Here is a 21,539-nt window from a genome sequence, read left to right on the forward strand (position 1 = left end):
AGCTATGATAAAGTAGGTATATAGAAAAGAGCTCATAAGTACAGTTGTTCATGTGATTAGAGCTTAATGAAGTTAATAGTAATGGTACAAATGGTGTTGACGTTTAGAATAAGTCTGCAATTAGTCATTATACTCTGACTGAAAGTTGAATAATGTAGGAAGTGGAAGATTAAATGAATTCATTTTGTTGGTCTGAACTTTTATCTTTGTGAATTTACAAGTCTGTGCACTTTAAGGGAGGAAGCATCATAGTTGCAACATATTTTTACTGAAGAATTCATAAATTAGGCTAGAGATTTAAAGATTTCACAGATGACTCCTCACGCCTTATCCCAAAGTAACTCCCAGATGGCAAAAAGAAGAGTTTATTTAAAAACAAAACAAAAAGAAAGAAAAAGTAGTAAAGATAGACATACGCTCATACACTTGGGTATATAGAGGTTTCATAGTATGCATCTGTTTTATAATCTGTGCACAAACCTTCTCTCTGAAAAGATTTGATTTATAAACTATGTCTGGCAATGAAATAAAAATAACAATAGTGAAAATACTTCACAAACTAACAACTAATGGCTACACAGCCTCAGACCTCACTCATATGAATTCCTTCCAAACGAGATCTTTCAAATATTCCTTCCAAATATTTTAGTGTATACCAATGAGCTTGCATTCGCTCTAAAGTTCCTTACTTAATCTTGTTGAAGACAGGTTCTTCTTGGATAAATTACTTTGAGGGTATTTCTTCAGGAAACCTCTTGATGACAGCAAAAATTTTATAAGGTAAAGACAGTTGTTATTTCTGATATCTTTCTAGATTACTGACTGACGTGGTTGAACCCAGCAGGCAGCTAAACACCACACAGCCGTTTGCTCGCTCCCCCCAGTGGAATGGGGGAGACAATGGTGAAAAAAAAGTAAGATTTGTGGGTTGAGATAAAGATAGTTTAATAGGACAGAAAAGGTAGGGAAATAATAACAACAACAACAACAACAACAACAACAACAACAATAATAATAATAATAATAATAATAATATACAAAATAAGTGATGCACAATGCAATTGCTCCCCACCCACTGACCAATGCCCAGCCAGTTCTTGAGCAGCGGCGCCCTGCCCAGCTTTCCCCCAGTTTATATACTGAGCATGGCATCATATGGTATGGAATAGCCCTTTGGCCAGTTTGGGTCAGCTGTCCTGGCTGTGCCCCCTCCCAGCTTCTTGTGCACCTCGCAGAGCATGGGAAGCTGAAAAGTCCTTGACTAGTATTAGCACTACTTGGCAACAACTAAAACATCAGTGTGTTATCAACATTATTCTCATCCTAAATACAAAACACAGTACTATACCAGCTACTAGGAAGAAAATTAACTCTATCCCAGCTGAAACCAGGACAGCATCCACCCTTATTCTATACCATCAACATCATGCCCAGGTCCCATACTTTCCAATTCATCCCAATTAATCACCACCACCTTTCCTGTCTTTTGATATATACACAGAGATATCATTCCCTTAGTCTATGGGCCATCCCTCTAAAACGACCGTTGAGTTCATTTAGTCCATGACTTTGGGCTCCATCTGTCATAACAGTCCTTCAGGGCAGGAGAGATGGTGTGTGGTGTTGGATTGTTGCATGCTGAAGCCAGTTCTGGTTCCATTACCACTGCACTGTGCTCGGTTTTCATCAAAGTTCATTCTTCATTAATCTGGGTGATTCTTACAGTAATACCATTGATATGACATATAGCCACTATAGAAGTGATGGTATACAATGTTATATAACAATTGACATAATACAATTTAATTTAATGGTTATTCTCACCCAAAATCAAATCCCCTTGAAGTACACATTGGATTTCCCCATCCGCCCTCACCAATTGCACCAAGGTCCTTGAACAAAAGCAATCCCACAAATAGGTTTGCCTTTGCCAGACACAGGAATAACCGAGACTGCCTTCCCCAGCATATTTTTTATGTGCACTACAGGGACTTTGTCCCCTTTTATAGTACATAAAAGTTTTGATCGGGCAAGGCCAGCCCGCTTGGCAGACCCCTAGTGTTGACTAACCAGGTGACATTTCCTTAACGTGTATCCCAATGTTTGAATGTCCCAACACCCATTGCTCTCAGTGTAGTCTTTAACAGTCCATTGTATTGTTCAATTTTCCTGGAGGCTGGTGCATGATAGGGGATGTGAGATACCCACTCAATGCCGTGCTCTTTGGCCCAGGTGTCTATGAGGTTGTTTTGGAAACGAGTCCTGCTGTCTGACTCAATTCTTTCTGGGGTGCCACGTCGCCATAAGACCTGTTTTTCAAAGCCCAGGATAGTGTTCTGGGTGGTGGCATGGGGCACAGGATATGTTTCCAGTCATCTGGTGGTTGCTTCCACCATTGTAAGCACATGGCGCTTGCCTTGGTGGGTTTGTGGGAGTGTGATATAATCAGTCTGCCAGGCCTCCCCATATTTATATTTCAGCCATCGTCCTCCATACCACAGAGGCTTTAACTGCTTGGCTTGTCTGATTGTAGTGCATGTTTCATATTCATGGATAACCTGTGCAATAGTGTCCATGGTCAAGTCCACCCCTCGATCACGAGCCCATCTATATGTTGCATCTCTTCCTTGATGGCCTGAGGTGTCATGGGCCCACTGAGCTATAAATAATTCACCCTTATGTCACCAGTCCAGATCCACCTGAGCCATTTCAATCTCAGCAGCCTAATCCACCTGCTGGTTGTTTTCATGTTCTTCAGTGGCCTGACTCTTGAGTACGTGCGCATCTATCTACATGACGTACTTTTACAACCAGATTTTCTACCCAGGCAGCAATATCTTGCCACAAGGCAGCAGCCCAGATGGGTTTGCCTCTACACTGCCAGTTGCTCTGCTTCCATTGCTGTAACCACCCCCAGGAGGCATTTGCCACCATCCATGAATCAGTATAAAGTACTGGCCACTTTTCTCATTCAGTAATATCTAAAGCCAGCTGGATAGCTTTCACCTCTGCAAACTGACTTGATTCACCTTCTCCTTCAGCAGTTTCTGTGACTTGTCATGTAGGACTCCATATAGCAGCCTTGCACCTCCAATGCTTCCCCACAAGACGACAGAACCCATCAGTGAATAGGACATATTGCTTCTCATTTTCTGGTAGTTTATTGTACAGTGGGGCCTCCTTAGCACTCGTCACCTCCTGCTCCTCTGGCGATATTCTGAAATCTTTGCCTTCTGGCCAGTCCATGATCACTTCCAAGATTCCTGGGCGACTGGGGTTTCCTGTTCGAGCCCATTGTGTCATCAGTGCAACCTGCTTACTCCAAGTAGCATCAGTTGCATGATGAGTAGAGGGGACCCTCCCTTGGAACATCCAGCCCAGCATGGGCACTCAGGGTGCCAGGAGGAGCTGTGCTTCAGTACCAATCATTTCCAAAGCAGCTCCAACCCCTTCATATGCTGCCAATATCTCTTTTTCTGTTGCAATATAGCAGGCCTCAGATCCTCTGTATCCCTGACTCCAAAACCCTAGGGGTCGACCTCGAGTCTCCCCTGGTGCTTTCTGCCAGAGGCTCCAGGTAGGGCCATTCTCCCCGGTTGAGGTATAGAGCACATTTTTTATATCTTGTCCAGGCCTTTCAGACTAAGGGGGTTGTTGCATGGGGGTGAGATGTATTATGGAATACAGGGGAAGCGCAGATCAGGATTGTACAGGATTTATTATGGGAATTTTAAGGCAGGAACAAAAAATGGGAAGAGTGCAGGGGATACGTGATTTGGGGAGGAACTAGTGTGGGAAAATTGAGGGGTAGGGGGAAAAAAAGGGCTGATCACATGCAGACAGTTGGCTGTTCAGTACACTTGTCTGGCTATCCCCTATGCCTGTCCAGCAGTCTGTCCTGTCTTCCCACTAACTTCCCTTTTAACTTTTTCCTAAGTGAGGGACTGTCTCTTCTATCTGCATCTGTGCATATAAGGAGTGATTGCAGCAATTTGAATCACACAATGGGCTGGAGGGCCCATGTGTCCATGGTGCCAGCAACTGGATGAATGCTGGTGTGCAAGGGAGTGTGTGATCACTAACAAAGATCAAGCCAGAGGACATGGTGAATAGGTGAAGTGACCTGGGAGCCAGGGGATGACTGAGTGTCTAAGGGCCAGCTCTGGCTTTGAGAGTGCCTGTGTGTTTCTAAGAATGAGAGTATAAGGGGTCAGCTATTGGACCAGGGCAGTCCTGGCTAACTCGTGTGTGTGCGTATGTGTGATACTCTGTAGCAGCAACCAGAGTAGGGCTGCATCTTCAGGGACTCGTATGTTCAGGCACCAACAACTGGGGAGTCTGGGATCCACTAGCCAGCTACTGGGTGGACTGATTGAGCCTAGCTACTGGAGGGATCCACCTTGTGCATATGTCTATATATTCTCACTACTGGACATCCATCCTGATCAGACAGCGGGAGGAGCAGGATGAGGCTGTTGGTGCTGTCAGGTTTTGTGTGGGTGCTCTGAATGTCCATCTGTGATCTATTTGGCTGGTCCTGTATATATGCGGTGTATAATTGTTCTCTGTGTGCATGCACCTACTGAGAATACATCTCCAGCCTTGCTGCTGGTTGGACCTGCAGGCATGGAGTGGCAGCCTCTCTCAGGCTGTTGGATCCAGCTTAATATGTTTTTATCTGACAAAGAGCAACATTTGAACTTAGTCTCTTGAGCCTGTAGCAAGGTGTCTCAAATGATCTACCACTGCCTCCCCTTCCAGTTGAGCTCCAAATTCATTTTGGCATTAGATATTACACATGTGCTTGACAGATGCCTAAGAATCAGTAAACAGATCTACACAGAAATACACATTTTGTTGTATCCACCCTTGTGGCAAAAAAGGCCAACGGTATTCTGGGCTGCATTAAGAAAGGCATTGGTAGCAGGTCGAGGGAGGTGATCCTTCCTCTCTACTCAACACTGGTGAGACCACATCTGTAGTGTTGGGTAAGATATGGACTTACTGGAGGAAGTCCAGCAAAGGGCCACAAAGATGATCAAGGGACTGGAGCCTCTTTCATATGAGGAGACACTGAGAAAGTAAGCACTGTTTGGCCTGGAGAACAGAAAGCTCAGGGGGATCTTGTCAATATGTGTAAGCACCTGATGGGATGGAATGAAGAAGAGGGAGCCAGACTCTTCTCAGTAGTGCCCACTGACAGGACAAGAGGCAACAGGCACAAGCTAAAACATATGATATTCCATCTGATCACAAGAAGATACTTTTTTAATGTGTGGGTGGTCAAACACTGTGTATTGGTTTGGGCTGGGATAGAGTTAATTTTCTTCATAGTAGCTAGTATGGGGCTATGTTTTGAATTTGTGCTGAAAACAGCATTGATAATACAGGGATGTTTTAGTTACTGCTGAGGAGTGTTTACACAGAGTCAAGGCCTTTTCTGGGGTAGCAAGTAGGCTGGGGGCGCGCAAGAAGTTGTGAGGGGACATGGCTGGGACAGCTGACCCCAACTGACCAAAGGGATATCCCATACCATACAACATCGTGCTTGGCAATAAAAGCTGGGGGAAAAAAGAAAGAGGAAGGGGGGGGACATTCGGAGTTATGGCATTTGTCTTCCCAAGTAACCGTTAGGCATGATGGAGCCCTGCTTTCCTGGAGATGGCTGAACACCTGCCTGCCGATGGGAAGTAGCGAATGAGTTCCTCATTTTGCTTCGCTTGTGCATGCAGCTTTTGTTTTACCTATTAAACTGTCTTTACCTCAGGGAGTTTTCTCACTTTTACCCTTCTGATTCTCTCCCTCATCCCACCACGTGGGGAGAGTGAGTGAGTGGCTGTGTGGTGCTTAGTTGCCAGCTAAACCACAACACACTGGAACAGGTTTCTGACATGGTCGTGGGCAACCTGTTTTATCTGTTCCTACTTGAGCAGGGGGATTAAACTAGATTATCTCAAGAAGCACCTTCCGACCTAGATGATTGTGTGTTTCTATGATTGTGTGTAACATTGATACAATATATAATACAAAAAACCCCTCTATAATAGTCTCATTTGCATAGTTACTCCTAGGTGTTTGATACTGGAAACTTGAAGACAGAAGTCAAGACCTTACTCTGAAGTTTTACACTGCACTCTGTTCAGAAAGGCATTGTGGCAATATTGAGACATTCCATGGTTTCTTTTCTGACAGTATTATGTCTTTGTAACATGCATGTAAGACATTGGATTGAATAACACAGATACTTAGACTGCATACTATGTTTTAGAGGTATCATGTTAAATGAAAATTTTCACCAGTTTACTTAGAATTGGTACCCAGTGTTTTAGGAAAATTAAGGGACACCAGTTCCATATCCATCAGTTTGGAAAAAAAATATTCCTCTTTTAAGAGGAGTTCTTGAAGTAATTTTTGGCATTTTAACTTCTGAGGGAAAAGCTTGCACAGTTTGTTCTGTAAGCCCTAACTTCTATCACAATGCAAGGCACTGAAGATACAATTAGTTTGATATGGCAATTCCCCTCTGTCTTAATTCTTTCAGTAACGTTATTTGTTTCATACTCAAATGTTATCCACACCCGTTCTCAAAGGAGAGAAGAGTCACACATAAAACAGTGACTGTAGATTTTATTATTAATTAGTATGTGGAAACAGTTGCAAGCAATTTATTTCTGATGAAGACTTCGTAGTGTAATGTAGGTTAAAATGAGCTGTATGCTGCAATTAGAAGAATGGATACATTTTTAAAGTACCCTGCAAACCATGTACACTAACAGACAAAGTACATTTATGATGTCCTCATAACCTAACTACAGAGAAAAATACAAAACAAAACTATCAATTCACTGTAATATTTGAGCTTAATTTCAATGCATAGAAAAACAAAGCTCTGGCTTTGCCTCTTCCCAAGTATCTACTCACTCACTTACAAAACAAAGCTTATTTATGTCACACAGCTCTTTACAAGATTATCTTCCTGAGCTTTTTAAAAATTTTCATTCAACAGTGAAGTAGTTCACATTATTGACTTTCAACATAACGTACTTTCATGGTAATCTTGAAAGCTCATTTGAGATGTCATGGGGCAGTTTTATTTCTCAGTGATAGTATTTATGAATTTCATTGAGAAATAATCACTTTAATGATTATTTGTTATATATGCTCTTTGCAGTATTGAAAATCAAATTAGATTAGTATTTTTCTGAACATTACTCTGATTCAGCAGATTAACTTATCCTGAGGCCTTATCCACAACTAAAAAAACCCAAAAGGAAATTACTTTTTGTTTGTCAACATCATATATCTTTCTACTCCTAAATATCACAGATGTCTTTCTAGTTATTTATCTTAAAACAGTTAATCAAGTTGCCAACCAGGTAAGCTATTAAGTAGAATTTCATTCTATATGCAAGACTGCAGGTGCTTAAAATCCCAGTAATGATCCTTACTTCAATAGGGATTGAAGCAGCTAAGAATCAATATGTGTTCCATATTATAAAAAGAATAGATTAGGTGTTTGCAATTATCTGTTTTAATTCAAAAATCTATGAATTTGTGACCTATTAATTAGTAGAAAGGAACTGCGGTAATTTCATATTTTATTATATCTCTTCTCAAATCTGAATGACAGACTATGAGAACATATTGTAAAACCTTAACAGATTATATTTATTGTTAGTTGCTTATTTGCTTTCTCTTTGATGTTTGATTCTGTATCCAGGTTTCCATTTCCAAGTACATTAATACACTTGAAATGTGTGAGTAAGCATGAGAGGTAAAACATTTTCATTCTATTTTTGGTTTTCCTTCCATTAATTTTTTCAGCATTCTTCTCATTTATAAATTCTTTTCATCAGAAAACAATTAAACCCTCAAGAACATTGGAAAATAGGACATTGAGGCAAGTGTATAACGTGTATAGAAAACTTTTACTGATGATTGTTGGGTTAGCAGCTACTGGAATGGCTATACTTATCAAACTTTCCTGGAAGCAATGGAGAAACTGTTTAGCAGATGGCAACCTCAGACAGAGAGAACAATATTATAAGAATAAAAACAATTATTTAAAAAATCAAAGAAGTTTCTCATAGGAGATAAAGTTTAACAATAGAAGAGGTGGTGGTTTGGGGATTTTTTTGTTTGTTTGGGGGGGGTGGTGGTGGTGTTTGTGTTTAGCAGCCTAAACCCAGAAAGGGTTTAGGTGAGAACCAAAGAAAGATTTAGGTACATATAAGAAGCCATGACTCACAATTTTCTGTGCCCAGTGATCTGAATGTCTTCCATATTCCACTGCTCGACACTGAAGATGCTGCTATAGTAGATAAAAACAGTTAGTTGATTCAGAGAACACTAAATATTATGAGTAAAACTCAGATTAGAAAGCTTGAAAACCAAAAAATGCTAGTCACAGGGACTAAGTGAACTCTTGGTCTTTTTTGGAAATTCTGTTTATAAATTGGGGTTGCAAAGGACATACCTTCCTCATTCAGAATCCAGAGTCTGGAACTTACTGTTGAAACTAAATGATATTAATCATCATTTATATTATAAGTTACTTCTCAAAGCATTTGCACATGGAACAAGAAGTAATCATCAAATTACTTCTTTTGGAAATTAAAAATACTTCTTTCTGCAATAGCCAGAGAAGCAGAAACAGATTCCATATAAAGTTCTGCTTTGGACTAACTGTCTTTTTTTCTGACAAAAATTTTTACTTAAATGATTTTTTGCTGTGTTTTTTAATTTTAATTGAACTAAATAGTATTTCAGTATATTTCCACTGAATTTTTAAAAGCCAGCAGAAAATTGTATGAGCTATCTTGTGATTATAATGACAAAGGCAGAGAAATGTGAATTTTTGAAAGAGCATCTACTCCTTTGTATATTCATAATGCATTTGTGTACTGACAAAAGGAAAGAGAAGGAAAAAATACATCCATACTAACAGTTCTAAACTTTCCATATAAAGGAATTGTAGTTCGCCAGGGATCACGTTGGAATCTTACCCATTCAAAAGGGCAATTTCACTTAGTGTACTTGTTATAGCATTTGAGCAATAACTGGTTGGCTAAATATATTGTCACAATCTGGAATCTTTTAACAAATAAATACAGAAATTGGTAACTAAGAAACCATGTATTTATCAATTTTTATTTTTCGGCTTTATCCTGCAGTCTTTGCTGCTCTATGCATTCCAGTGACTGATACACAAAGTCATGCTCATAAGTGGTACATAAGAATTCTCTTATCTTCAATAAATAATGCAATGTTCATTTTGAAAGGTTAGTCCAATAACAAAGTTTGGTTTTGCTATGGAAAACCTTTTATTTTGGTTCTCCCAAGCTTAAAATTTGGGAAAGAGGTCCAACCATAATCCATGAACCCTCCCCAAAGTAAACTTTTTCCTTCTTTAGAAGTCTAGTCTTTAAGCATCAAAAATATCTCATCATGAACGCAAAGACCAATTAGATTATTTTCTGTAATGACAAGAGGTAGACTGTGCGGTTTCCTCCCTCCCCCCTGCAATGGAATGTAGTAGTAGAAAAGTTATTTTCTCCAAAAAAACCTGAGAAGAGTGCAGAAGTGGTAAATATGCTGAGACTCAAATACATATCTATGTTAATGATATGAACATCAAAGTCACTTTTTCAAGCTCTATCAAAGGTACAATTTTAACTAATCTACTTTCAACTATGTTATTGAACATTGTAGAAAATGATACTATAATATGAAGATGAATTCTCCTATACACTTCAGATTATACACTGTCTTATTCTATTAACTTCAGAAAGGAGACTTGTTCCTAGTGGAAGATACCTGATGATACTTGATACAAAAGCAGAAAATCAATTACCAGTTTAAGAAAAAAGTTTAAGCATTTTCATCAAGGTTTGACTATAAACAATATAAAATAAAGATGATATGCTTTCCCTGAAACACAGAGGAAAGCAACATACTCTGTAAAGGTTTTACATAAATACTAAGCCTATAATAAAATTTAAAGAGTTTAACTTATCCTGAAAAAAGTAATTTCCAAGCTGAAAATGTCTTTCCATCCTTCGCTTAGCTTGATGTTGTCTTCATGCAATGTTTCGTAACAGTGGATGAACTAAAATATTCTATACTGCTTTATATCCAATCCTATGAAGATATTTTTATGTCTGGGCATAAGGGTGCAGTCAGAAGACAAAGAAAGCTACAGCCATTATGTTCTCTTCAGTTCAGAAATACATTGATCAGGAAAGTAATTGCTCAACTTGACTTCAGCTAAGGCATTAACTGGTCTCTTGTAGAGTATAAGACATTTTCAAGTACCATTCAGCTTGGGTATACTCTCTGCTTTCACCAAGACCTAGGCTTCTTCTCTTTTTCCCCAAACTATAAGCATTTTTTTAATTAAGATCTTGGAGAAGGTTGTTGGAGAGAATGAGCAGCTAAAAATCTCTGCTACAGATTTCTCTTTTTACCTGCAGGATGATTTCCTGGCAAATGAAATTGAGATTTCTGTCTCAAGGAGTGACCAACAACTTAATAAACGGCAGATGGAGTATAGAAATCCTGCTTTCAGAATCACTGAATCAGGACATGCTCAACACTAGCAAGAGGTGCAATATACTATCTTTTCACCCACTTCTTATGTAACAGGTGTTTATATGTCAGTGTAAAAGAAAGTTCTCCTATGGAACCATTAATTCAGAGTTGATGGATAAATCCCTTTGGTTTATATTCATATTGCATTTGATTCTGAATCCTTTTGCCTTTTTATCTCAAAGGCAACTAAAGAGTACTAAAGATACTGGATGACTACAAAGATTTTAAATATCTTTCTCTCAGGAAACTGCCAGCACAGTCATCTAAACCACAAAAAACCCCTGAGATCTTATACTTTCACTTTCTTTTTTTATACTTCCTACAAGTTGCAAACTGCAGGAAACTGAAGATCTATTAAGTTCAAAATATTTAATTTCCTTGTAAACTAACTGTGTTTGCATGCTTATATGTAAATGGTAAAAATAACTGTGTGGGACTCTGGAAATTCACCCCAAAGGATACTGTACTTCAAAACAGATTGTTGGTTCAAACAAGAGCTTCTTAAAAGCAGATTTCCTTTTAAGTGACTAGGAAGAGTCTGGAACAGCATGTCTTAAAAGATATTCTGATGTGTAAGTGGACACACATTAGCAATGAGATATGGAAGGGAAAAGAAGACCTAGCTTCATTATGATCAGAGAATTTTGATCAAAGAATTTTGACCAACGTGAATGTAAATGGAGTGAGCCATGCCTCCATTTAAGACATTGTGCAGTACATCTGCCTTGCTGCTAATGAGATTTCCACCTAATAGTGGAGAAGCAGTGCATCTAGCACAGCAGCATTAGATTGTGAAGAGCAGGCTACAGACCTGTGCTCTACACTATCTAATCACTATCTAATCACAGCCCTGAAATCTATGGCTTATGTCAGGGCCCTGACTGTACAAATAAATCTTAATGGCTCTTACCAGACTCACATTAAGCCTTCCCCCACACTATGGGCCCAAAAGCTCCATTTCAGCTCCACCTGGGGCCATCAGCCCCTTCCTGAGCTATGTTAGAGGAGCATCACTCTCCGGCTCAGCCACAGCCATGCTCCTGCCTAGTCACTGAGCCCCATCATCCAGATCCCAACCCATGGACTGACTGCCAGCCTTGGCCTTGGTTTTGCCTCATCACTGTGGTCCTGTTCAATGATCTCTAGTCCTGATTCTAACACTGACCTATAAACTGACTTCCTAGCCTCATCCTCGGACCTGCCTCATCACCGTGTTATTGACCCAGACTGTTGGTGGAGCCTGTCTGCCATTTCCAGGTCTGTTCTACTTACCTTGCTGGGTACTGTGGGCCAGGCCCTGGCCAAAAATGCCCTGAGATTTCCTCCTTGGCCAGGGCTCAACTTCCCTTAGGGAGCACAGTCCTGACAGATTAGGTCAGGAGGTTTTGCACATTGCTATATGACAATTTGCTGGAGACTTTTCCAAAGTCCAGTTCTGTATGCTCTATAATTCTGTTTCATAGTGATTTTTTTTTTTAATGCACAGCATAATAATATGAGTAAATAGAACTTCAGAGAGCATTGTTGATGACTACTATAACCAGGTTGCCAAAAATTTTTATTCAACATCCTGTTTTCCTGCACTTTAAAATCATTTTTCATAAAACTGATTTTTTTGAGCTGAAATGCTCAGTTCTTGATTTCTGCCTAACAATCTTGATTTACAAAGCAAACAAGCAAACAAAAAAAGATTAAGCACAATAAGGTGCAGAACAAGGAGAAAAAAATAAGCCCACACCTTTTGTATTGTAAAAATGTTCAAAATATGTCTGTTATTGTGAAATCCACTCTTCTCACCTTCATTTCTTTTTTCCCAGAAAGAAACTAGATTTGTATAGTATTGGATTTCTGGAGTACTGTTAAAAAGAAACTATTTAAGACTGCACAAAAGAACCTGAGCCACAGGTACTTCTATTACACATGTCATTTTCTTAATGATGTTCTTCATTACTTCCCAATATTTTGGCAGAGGATCATAACGTTATCACTTGCTCCTTAAACACTAAATATTATGCAATAAATTATATGGAATTATAACTGGAAAGAAAAAAAAGAAAGTTTCCAGAACATTGATAAACTTATTATGTGCTGTCCCAACAAATATTGTAGATCCGTCAGCAAAATTTGGCCAAAAGCAGAAATATAATTTATTTCACCTACACTGAAATATTTACTGCTTATGTTAGGTACTGATATAACTTCTATTCTGGGTAGTGGAGATGAGATTTGACTCTGATCAAGAAGAAGTAGTTAAACATAGGGCCAGTGGAACTGCTTTTTGTAACCTTCCAGGTAATAAAATTTAAACAACCTTCTACTGGGTTAATCACCTTCTACTAAGAGGCAGTCTCTGTATGGAAAAAGTTGAGGCTTCTGCCCAGTGTCAGCTCTATCCAAAAAGTTAAAGTAATTACAATTTTAATTTATCAAAATGTCACCCAAAATTGGGAGGAGTTCTATAGTTTAATTATGTTCCTGTGAGGATTTTTTATCCATTAATTTATGAGTCAGTGATAACTTCACTGCAATGAATATAGATATTTAATTACGTAAAATGACATAGAAGATGGTATACACAATACGCAGCCTATTTAAAACACAAAGTTAATAAAAATCTCCCCAGACTGAAAATCCTGAACTTTGTAGTGCTGTTAATTAAGGGGAAAAAATAATCACTTGTGGGGCATTATTCATTATGATATACAAATATGTAAAAGTAGTGACATACAAGTCATGTTTCTTAAAGGCGAGTTTCAAATTTATTTGCATGGATGCCATTAAATTATTTAACAGTTTAGAATGAAAACTATGGCATCTGAGCTGAATAATTTAGATTGTATAATAGTTTCGTAGTCATTTAACTAGTCATGGTTACTGCTCACAATGTATTCATGTGGCATACATTTTCTTCCAACTGAAGATAACATGAGCATCACCTTTTGATGTAGCACCTGCACCAACATGAGTGCAATTCCTAGGTAAGATACTCTGGCAGGAGAATGGGAAAGTTCTTTGTAAAAAATTAATCATTGGACACTGCTCATTTACCACTTAGAAACAAACACCCTCTGGCTCAGACAACTAGGTATAGTATATAAAATAACATGTAAGATTGCAAATCTTTAGACTAAAAAAGACTCTTATTGTGTCCTACAAAATATTAGACTCCTGTTATGCAATTTTTTTCACATCGCTACAGAAAAATTCCACCTGTTTTGACACTGAAGAGTAGAATTCATAATGGATTGCAGAGACAAAAGGAAAAAAAACCAAAACAACCACAAACCAAAACCAGCCAAACTAAACAAAACAAGAGAGAGAATCATCAGACAACTGATAAAAATATGAAATTCCAGGAGAGGGAATTGTTCAAAAATCTGTCTCTATCTAGATTTGGTTTTGAATTTAGTGAATTTACTGGTTCTTCACCAGTTTGTAGGCTTTCTTTCTGTTCCTAAAGTTGTGCATCTCTTTTAACTATCACGAGTGTCTGCATGGTTTAAAACCCTAACTAATAGAAAGTTGAATATGGATATAAGAAGTCCTTCCTGCCCCTGAATGTTCAGTGATTGAAGAGAAATCCCAGCAAAGACTATAGGCCAATGAATATTACACTCATATGAGAAGGTGGAGACTTATAGTCCAACTCCAGATGTGCGGTGTTAATGTAGATGTACAGTGAATTCAATATTCTTTATGGACTAACTTGGTGGCCTGTCTTGGAGCGTTCTTTCTCCTTCAAATAATATTCTTTGCCAAGTTCTCAAACAGTCTGTAGAAAATCAGGTGCAAGCTCTGACCTAAAAAGTTTCAGGCTCTGTTAGGGATCCAGTCACTCAGGGTTTTTGCACTTTCCTACTCTATCTTGCATTTTTGGTCACTCAGAAACAAAAATCTCAACTTCTTCACTAGAGGTAGTTCACAAATTGGGCAAAGGATTCTGGAATTAATTTGATAGGATCTGCTTAAGCCTCAAGTTAATAGTTAATTTTCCCCTCAGAACAGGATTTTTCTCTAGGGAAGAATGGTATCTAGATTAGGCTTAAATGATCAAGAAGACAGGAATTTACCTTCTTCTAGGAAGCTATCTTATTGCCTAACTACCTTCTGTGTCAAGAATCATATCTTAAGCTGAATTCACTCCTTCTGCAGAGTCTATTCCTGACCATAAAAACATCCTGTTTACCTCTCATATGTTTCAAATAAAAGACACACTTGAGATAAAGTTCCCTACTTGCACCACCGGTCATCCTTCCTCTGGCAAAAGTACAAAGCTTCATTTTTTCTCATGAGGTAAAAGACTTGCAAGAGATGTAAACATATACACGTATATTCAATCCATGTGTGCTTTTGAAAGCTCTGAATGGTGACCTATTGAATAAGATGCTGTCTTTAAATACTGGAGTCTGAAAATGTCAGACCTACTGAGGTGCTTAAATGGCCTTTTCTTAAACTTTTGAGTGCTCATCAGCTTGTAATGATTGAAAAAGATAATATGAAGTAAAAAGATAAACATTAGGTTATCTTTGTCTAAGAGTTCTTTTCATATTTCATTTTCTACAACAGAGATTAACATTTGAGATTAATTTCAGTAATTGCTTTTGCTTTATTTCTAAATGTTTTTTTCCCTTTTTTTTTTTTTTTTTTTTTTTTTACTGCTGGTCTTTCTACTTGTAGTGAAATGCATGTGGGGAAATCTTAGTTCTGATGACACAAAAATTTAGGACATTGTAAGAAAATGTCAATCATTACAAAGTGACATAACATGTTACATGAATTAAAAGCTGGTTAATGAACAAACCTCAGAAAACGGTAATCATTGAATTCCTGGAAGGATATGTCATGATCAGCACTAGACTTGGTGCTACTCAATACTTCTAACAAAGGTCTGGAGACTGACTTGCAGCTAATAAAATTTGAGAATGACACAAACTTGCCAGAATGGTGAATAAAGCTGTGTTTGGCTGGCACTTTTTACCAGAGCTGATCATAAAGATGATTTTATTTTGAAACCAGTCAAATGGAAACAAGCAAGTGCTTGGGTTTATTTTTACACTGCTTGATTTCTTTTTATGAAATAATCTCCTTCATGAAATATGACATTTTTACTCAGGATGATGCCTTTTTTGAAATATCAGAATGTTTTACAGAACAGGAATACTATGTTTATTTTATCTTATTTTATCTTTATCGATTATCTTCATTTTCAGTTTGGACAACTACAAAAGTAGACTTAGAAAAATAAGGTATTTGGGTTTCATAGGTGGACTGCAGGACTGTGTTCTGGAAAGTACTCGTTCAGAAAATAATATAGGGTTCACCATGGCAAGAATTCAATGTCAATTGACTGTAAAGCAGGTACACAAAGCATGAATGTAGTATTGAAGTTATAAAGAGCGGAATAACAAGTAAGATTGAGATCATTTGCATATTTTATAATACCATGGGTAGTATTTTGTTGTGTATACACTGTTGTCCAACAAAAATGACATATTCATTACTAGTGAAAGTCTCCAGGTTTTGTATTAATCTAAAAATCCAGGGCCCCAGGATGATCTGGACGTGGCTTGGTCTGAGTTGATTTTAGCTTGTTTCAGTCATTACAGAAACTGTCAAACAGTCAGGTGATTACTGCCTAACTTGTTTTAGCTTAGCTCTGTAAATACTATGTATGGAAAGGTCTAAGAAATTTATATTGTCTTTAAGTAATAAATAGTGACCTTGTACATTAATTGTGGCTCAGGTTACCCTATTAAGTGACTAGCTAATAGCTAAGGTATAGGGATACTTAAACTTTAATTAGGAATGAGTGAAGAAAGAGTGTGTAAGCAGACTGTGTCAAAAAAACCCCATAAAAATAACCCAAATCAGATCTAAGACAGATGAAGAAGAAACTCCCTCCATCAAGACCATACTTCTCCCGGCAGAGAACCTGGGACACTGACTAGGCATTGGAAACTCCCTGTACCCATTCTTCTTGAGGAAAACAAGCTCCGTCAGTCTTCGAACTCAGCATGCATTGGAAGGATGAGCATAATAGTAGAGAAAAGGTGTAGATACTAGAACATTTCTGTAGAACATTTTTTGATGTATTTTTAATAAAGTTTTTCTATAAAAATTAGATCATCTGGGCTATGATGTTAGTATCATTGCACCTGGACTAAAAAACTTCCGTTGTATTTTGATTAGATTGTTAAAAAATAGATAACTTGACTAATAATAAATTATTGTATCCACTCATGAGTTCCCTTTTGCCCACAACAACGGAGATCATGGAAAAGTATATTGTGGAATTCCAAATTATTAAGAAAATATTAATCTGAAATCATAGTCTTTAAAGAGCCACCACCTTGCCTTAGAATGTAATAAGTATGGCTTATGGTCAGTCAAATCAACCTGCATTTAAAATATGGGATTCTTACAAAAGATGAGTTCATTTTATTAGGACATTAAAATTATTTGTATATGTGATACAGTGATCATTTCAAATAACAAATCCATTGGAGAAATTTCTCATCACAGAAAAACTGGAAAGGAGGTGACATTTATCAGGTGACATATGATCAATTATTCATCTAGCTTTTACTCAAATGTGGAAAGTTTCACATCAGAAGAGAATTTTACAACTGAAAAATGGATTAAAGCAGAAAGTAAAAGTTCTTAGGTAGTTATTTGATAATTATATACGAACTCTTCCTTTTTCTCTTCACACTTGGCTACTTTGTAAGTAAATCTTGAAGAGATAGAATCATAGAATCATAGAATAGAATCATAAAATCATTTAGGTTGGAAAAGACCTTTCAGATCGGGTCCAACCGTTAACCTAATACTGCCAAGTCCACTACTAAACCGTGTCCCTAAGTAGCACATCTATAAATCTTTTAAATACCTCCAGAGATGGTGACTCCACCACTTCCCTGGGCAGCCTGTTCCAGTGCTTGATAACCCTTTCAGTGAAGTACTTTTTCCTAATATCCAATCTAAACCTCCCCTGGCGCAACTTGAGGCCATTTCCTCTTGTCCTATTACTTGTTACTTGGGAGAAGAGACCGACCCCCACCTCACTACAGCTTGCTTTCAGGTGGTTGTGGAGAGAGATGAGTCTCCCCTGAGCCTCCGCTTCTCCAGGCTAAACAACCCCAGTTCCCTCAGCCACTCCTCACAGGACTTGTTCTCCAGACCCTTCGCCAGCTTTGTTGCTCTTCTTTAGGCATACTCCAGCACCTCAGTGTCTTTCTTGTAGTGAGGGGCCCAAAACTGAACACAGGATTCAAGGTGTGGCCTCACGAGTGCCAAGTACAGGGGGACCATCACTTTCCTAGTCCTGCTGGCCATACTAGTTCTGCTACAAGCCAGGATGCTATTGGCCTTCTTGGCCACCTGGGCACACTGCTGGCTCATATTCAGCTGGCTGTCGAAAAATATCCCCAGGTCCTTTTCTACCAATAAGCTTTCCAGCAACTCTTCCTGTAGCATTGCATGGGGTTGTTGTGACCCAAGTGCAGGACCCAGCACTTAGCCTTGTTGAACCTCATACAATTGGCCTCAGCCCATTGATCCATCCTGTCCAGATCCCTCTGTAGAGTCTTCCTACACTCAAACAGATCAACCAGGAGAATGCTGTGGGAAACAGTGTCAAAGGCTTTACTAAAGTCTAGGTAGACAACATCCACAGCCTTTCCCTCACCCACTAAGCGGGTCACCTTGTCATAAAAGGAGATCAGGTTAGACAAGCAGGACCTGCCTTTCATAAACTCATGCTGACTGGGCCTGATCACTTAGTTGTCTTGTACGTGCCACGTGATGGCACTCAAGATGATCAGCTCCATAACATTCCCTGGCACCAAGGTCAGACTGACAGGACTGTAGATCCCTGGACCCTTCTTCCGGCCCTTCCTGTAGATGGACATCACATTTGATAACATCCAGTCAACTAGGACCTCCCCAATTAGCCAGGACTGAGCATAAATGATGGAAAGGGGCTTGGTGAGCACTTCCACCAGCTCCCTCAGTACCCTTGGGCGGATCCCATCCAGCCTCATAGATTTGTGTGTGTCTAAGTGGTGTAGCAGATCACTGATCGTTTCCCCTTGGATTACAGGGGCTTCATTCTGCTCCCTGTTCCTGTCTTCCAGCTCAGGGGCCTGGGTACCTGGAGAACAACTGGTCTTATTATAAAAGACTGAGGCAAAGAACACATTAAGTACCTCAGCCTTTTCCTCATCCTTTGCCACTATGTTTCCCCCCACATCCAATAAAGGATGGAGATTCTCCTTAGCCCTTCTTTTCTTGCTAATGAATTTATAGAAACATTTTTTATTGTCTTTCATGGCAGTAGCCAGATTAAGTTCTAGTTGGGCTTTGGCCATTCTAATTTTCTCCCTGCATAACCTCACGACATCCTTGTAGTCCTCCTGAGTTGCCTGCCCCTTCTTCCAAAGGTCATAAGCTCTCTTTTGTCCCCCGAGTTCCAGCCAAAGCTTTCTGTTCAGCCAGGCTGCTCTTCTTCCTGGCTGGCTTGTCTTTCGGCACATGGGGATGGCTTGCTCCTGCGCCTTTAAGATTTTCTTCTTGAAGAATGTCCAGTCTTCCTGGACTCCTTTGCTCTTCAGGACTGCTTCCCAAGGGACTCTGTCAACCAGGCTCCTAAACAGGCCAAAGTCTGCTCTCTGGAAGTCCAAGGTGGCAGTTCTGCTGATGCCCCTCCTTTCTTCTCCGAGAATCAAAAACTCTATCATTTTGTGATCTCTGTGCCCAAGACGGCCTCCAACCATCACATCACCCACAAGTCCTTCTCTGTTTGCAAACAACAGGTCCAGTGGGGTGCCTTCCCTACTTGACTCACTCACCAGCTGTGTCAGGAAGTTATCTGCCACACACTCCAGGAACCTCCTAGACTGTTTCTTCCCTGCTGTATTGTATATCCAGCAGATATCTGGTAAGTTGAAGTCCTCCACAAGAACAAGGGCTAGCGATTGTGAGACTTCTCCCAGCTGCTTATAGAATATTTAGTCTGCCTCTTCATCCTGGTTGGGTGGTCTATAACAGACTCCCACTATGATATCTGCCTTGCTGGCCTTCCCCCTGATTCTTACTGATAAACACTCAACCCTATCATCACCATCATTAAGCTCTAGACAATCAAAACACTCCCTAACGTACAGAGCTACCCCACTGCCTCTCCTTCCTTGCCTATCCCTTCTGAAGAGTTTGTAGCCATCCATTGCAGCACTCCAGTTATGCAAGTCATCCCACCATGTGTCTGTGATGGCAACTATATCATAATTTTCCTGCTGCACAATGGCTTCCAGCTCCTCCTTTTTGTTGCCCATGCTGCATGCATTGTTGTAGATCCAATTCAATTGGGCTATTGATCCCACCACCTTTCTGGGGGGAGAAGCCCTAATTCCTATGTGACCATTCTCAAGCACTTCTGTGGTTTCTAACACATCAATAACCCTTGTGTGTCTTTGCCGCAGCATGGATCTCCATCCGCTGTCTCCACTGAGACAGCAGACTGAAGGACCTCACCAGCACACCGTCCCTCAAACACTGGCATGCTGCCCCCAGGCTTATCTCTAGCAATCCTGGTTTTATCTCTTTCCCCCTTCAAATCTACTTTAAAGCTCTTTCAATGATCCCTGCTACCTCCTGCACAAAGACTCTTTTCCCCCTTTGAGACAGGTGTACCCCATATGTTGCCAGCAGCCCTAGTGTCGTGTAGACCAACCCATGATAAAAAAACCCCAAAATTCTGCCAGTGACACCAGGCTCGGAGTCAGGTATTGATCTGCTGTTTCTTCCTGTTTCTTCCCTCATCATTCCCTGCAGGTAGAAGGATAGGGGAGAACTGTATTTGTGGTCCTGATCCCTTCACCAGACGTCCCAAGGCCATGAAGTCTCTCTTGATTGCCCTCGGACTTATTGTTGCAACTTCATTGCTGCCTACCTGAAAAATCAATAATGGATAATAATCCGAGGGACATATCAGAGTAGGAAGCTTTCTCTTCACATCTTCAACCTGGGCCCTAGGGAGGCAGCAGACTTCCCTAAGAAGTGGATTTGATCTGCATATTGGGCCTTCTGTTCTCTTGAGAAGGGAGACTCCTATAACAATGACCCATTTTTTTTTCCTTTATGGAAGCAGTTTTGATGCAGGGCATAGGCTGACTTAACCTTGGCGACACCTCCAAGCCAGGTGAACCATTGTCCTCATCATTGTTCAGTTGCACTTGCATAGCCTCATACCTATTCTGCAAGGGCACCTGGGAAGGTGGGGTAGTCATGAAGGAGATTCACCTGCTGCTCCGGGCAGGAACTTGTCACCATTCCCCCCTATCCCTTAAGTCACTGTGTTCAGCCAGGTGGACAGAGTATAGGGAATTGTCCGTATCATGCGTCCTGTCTGCCTGTTGGGCTTGTCTCAGGGAAGGTAGGGTTCCATTCCAGTAGTCTATCTCTCTCAGACTCCCTGATACTCCTCAACCTACTCACCTCCTCCCAGAGCTCTGTCACTAAGCGGAGGAGTTCCTCTACCTGGATGCACCTCCCACAGGTGTGGACACTGCTGCCTTCCGGTACTGGCCTAAGAGCAGGGCACACCCTGCACCCTGACACCTGGGTGGCAACACGTTCCCACCAGAGCTCTGTCTGGGAAGCTGCATTGGTCGTGGTTGGTGCACAGGTTAGAGAGGCCATGGCTTTCTGCTGGGTGGATACCATTGTCCCCTGGTCGAGCAGGCAGAGCTTCAGCACCCTTCCTGCACACCCTTCCATGCAAACTGCCACACCAAGCCCCTGCTGACGTGCCACGCCCTGTTTGCCCACCCTGTTCACGGCACTCCTAGTCGCTAGTGCTCCCCAGGGGCTTCTTTTATAGATGTAGGGTGTTGGCTGCCATTGCCTGGCCCTGCCCAGGTCTCGTCAGCAGCTGTCGCGCAAGCTGCGGG

The sequence above is a fragment of the Ciconia boyciana genome, chromosome 1 (genome assembly GCF_034638445.1).
Source record: "Ciconia boyciana chromosome 1, ASM3463844v1, whole genome shotgun sequence".
NCBI classification, from domain to species: Eukaryota; Metazoa; Chordata; class Aves; order Ciconiiformes; family Ciconiidae; genus Ciconia; species Ciconia boyciana.